This window comes from Lathyrus oleraceus, chromosome 1 (genome assembly GCF_024323335.1).
Source record: "Lathyrus oleraceus cultivar Zhongwan6 chromosome 1, CAAS_Psat_ZW6_1.0, whole genome shotgun sequence".
NCBI classification, from domain to species: Eukaryota; Viridiplantae; Streptophyta; class Magnoliopsida; order Fabales; family Fabaceae; genus Lathyrus; species Lathyrus oleraceus.
This window is the reverse complement of record NC_066579.1, coordinates 53,530,379-53,533,823: the sequence shown is the minus strand read 5'-3', so window position 1 is coordinate 53,533,823 and position 3,445 is coordinate 53,530,379.

Here is a 3,445-nt window from a genome sequence, read left to right as displayed (position 1 = left end):
TAATGTTTTATTTTCTAACTAAAACTAAAGTATAAATTCTAAACTAAAGTTATTATAATATTATATTTTTTAAATTTAAATAACTAAATTGTATAAAATTTTCATACTAAAACTAAAGTATTATTTTTTCTAAACTAAAATAAAGTAATGGTTAAAGAGACATGCTAATATAATAAGCAGGGGAATAAAAAATGGGAAACTACAACATATGTGCATCATGTACAGTAGGTATATTGGCATCAAAATTAATTTGCGACCACAAAAACAACATCATTCATTCTCATAGTCTTGATATTTGACATAGTCATATTAAAATAAGAAAATAAAAAAACATAATAGAAAAAGAAAAAGACATTGAAATGAATACATATTGAAATGAATACATGGCAGTAAATATAACGTATACCAGTGTCTAAAAGTGGAAAATATCAGCTTTGCACATGTTTCCGGTAACGACCAACGAAATCGAATTCGACGAGCGAATAAATAATTGGAATCGGTATTTCACAAAGAAATCAAATATATACTGCAAATTATTATATAAACTACACATTATACCAAAAAAGTAGAAAAAGTGGTCGAATAATTCAATTAAAGAATACGTTGGTTCGGATAAAATATGCATCAGAACGAAAAATTAATTATATAGTCACGATCAGCGTAAAAAATCGACTCAAATGATATATGTCTTTGTGCAAACCCATTAAGGTATAATTTTGCTATTTTTCCGATTTCGACATAATTATGGTTTGGATTACATGTAATTCTGGACTTTTTTCGATGCAAACTTTTATTCAAACACAACAAATAGTAAGCATATAACTCTATAATGATAAATGAAATGAAAATTTGCCGATGGAATTGAAAAAAGATATAGATTTCGCTATTATACGGAAGGTATTCGATAGAATTTTTTGACCAATTTGGAAGCGGTAATGGAAAATACGGAAAAGAAAAGTGAAATATTTTACCAACATAGCGGAGGTTTGCCCCGGAAAGTGTTAATAATCGCCGACAAATTTACTGACGAGAAAATCGGAAAACTTCAAAGTAAGATCCTTTAATCCAATTAATCGCTTGATAATTATGGTTGAATATAAATGATGAATATTGAATGTAGAATATTAAGGATCATGCTTGAATCTTGATGAACTTTGAATGATGATTGTTGATTATAATGTGTGAATTGTTAAATGCTTAATTGATGATTTATTTAAATTGGATTGTGGCTAAGTTCCACCAAAATTAGAACTTCAATGTGAAGTTCTAGGTGGTGATTGTCATACGGTGAACTGACTTTAGGTGTTTTTGCTTTGGAAAGCAAATGTCGCGGTTAGCAAGAGTCGCCACCGACTTTTCTTTCATCCAATAAGGAAAGGCGGAAAAGAACAGGAAAGACCTTAATTTAGATTTTGGGTTCGGGAGGTACATTATACAAAGGGAAGGTGTTAGCACCCTTTGTATCCATGGTTATCCATGGGCTCTTAATTGCTTGATCACTTATATTATTTTTCTTGTCTGAAAGCGTGTTCGTGAATTGTTTAGAAATTTTTTTGAAAAAGAGAATTTAACTTTGTAATGATCCTCGTATGAATGTATACAAAGTGGTTATCTCGTTTAGTTTTGAAAATGGTTTAGAAAAATATAACTCAGTAATGATTCTAGTATGAATGTATACCAAGTGGTGATTTTCTAGTATTTGTGAAGTGTGAAAAGTATTTTTTAAATTGTGAGTAAGCAATTAAGAGTTATACCTACCCAAGGTCTTTATGGGCATTTCCTATCCTTATGAGGGTAAAACTGTCCTTACTATTGAGAAGTAAGTAGTTTTATCCTTTGGATGTAAAAGGGTCATCGTAGGGTCATCGATTGGTCATTGAAGGCAACATTTGTAAGGATACCTTAGCATTCGAAGGGACGATCATCATTTAACCGTAAGCTACACCGAAGGGTCATCGAGGGACAAAATCGTATATTCGAAGGCAACATCCGAGGGACTATGATTTATTTTATGATGATTTAATCGAAGGGTCTTGGCTAAGTATATCCCCACATTCGCGGGACATGACCATTATACCGTAATACCGTAGGGCAACAAAGAGAGGTCCAAGATCACATATTCAGAGGCTGTATTTCACAATCAATTAGGTAATTAGGAGGAATTCCCACATTAAAATTAATATATTAAGATCAATTAAGCAATTTAGGGTAGATCTTTGCCATAAAATTAATACATTAAAATCAATTGAGTAATTCAGAGTGAATCTCCACAAGGGTATCCCACAAATAAAGTGGAAGACCTAACCAGCAATCTTTTCCTGGGATATGTAAACCTTTACAAAACTCAACAAAACATGTCAGAACACCAAATCAGGGTGTAATCGAGGATTACACCACAAAAAGATTCACAACTGTAAATAGGGTCGGGTAAATGATGCATGGCTATGATAAAACATGAGTGAAAAATCAGAACAGAAAAATCAGCTACTGTCACGTTCGCTCCTGCCTCGCCTAGCGAAGGCTTAGCGAATACTCACTGCATGCTCGCTTAGCGAGGTGCTAGCGAGTGGCTGCGGGTTCTGGTTTTGATATCAGTACAATTTCAACCAATTTTATGCCTTATGGCTTTCATTACAGCAATTATATGGTTAATCATTTAAGGTATTCAGGTACATACTAAAATTCACATGCCAAACTTAAGATATTTTCATAAATTTAATCATAATGCCACATGCAAATTAAGAACATAAGGCAGTAATAGCAGTGTAACCTGTTTGCAACTGAATTGCGACTTCGAATCGGCAAAATCGGATTGAATTGGGCAGATGTAAACCTTGATGCCGCCGAGTTCCTTCAGGGTTTACCTCCCGTGAGTGTTAGGGTTTGCTTGCTAGGGTTCTCCTTTCTCCTTTTTCGTGACTGAAGTGTCGGTATTTATAGTGATTGTGGTGAACTAATGGGCTCAGAATGAAGCCCAAAAATTCTGATGTTCGCAAGCTTCGCTAGGCGAGCGTGTAGCGAAGGTTCGCTAGGCGAGCTGTAGCGAAGGTTCGCTAGGCGAAGGAATTGCTCGCCTAGCGAGCAGGCCAGTTTGGGCCATTTTCTGGATTGGGCCTGTTGTGAGCTGGGCTTTTGTTCCTTTAAGGTCAGTGTCTTGCAGAACAAGTTGGAGTGCTTCGAGAAATGTTTTGCAAGATTAATGGGCAAATTTTGGGGTATGACAGCTGCCCCTGTTCAATATTCTTGAACCGAGAGAGTTAAGATGGCATGTATGTCATTCGTGGTCTGGAGGTGGAAGATTATTGAACACTAGAATGCCCCAAAAATTTACACTTGTCAATTAGCCTTGATGGAGATGGGCTTAAAGATGCCATCCAGGAAGTTTGATGATGAGAGCTTCAGATTGTGTCGTACGTTAGACCAATTTGCAGACATGGGTGCCACA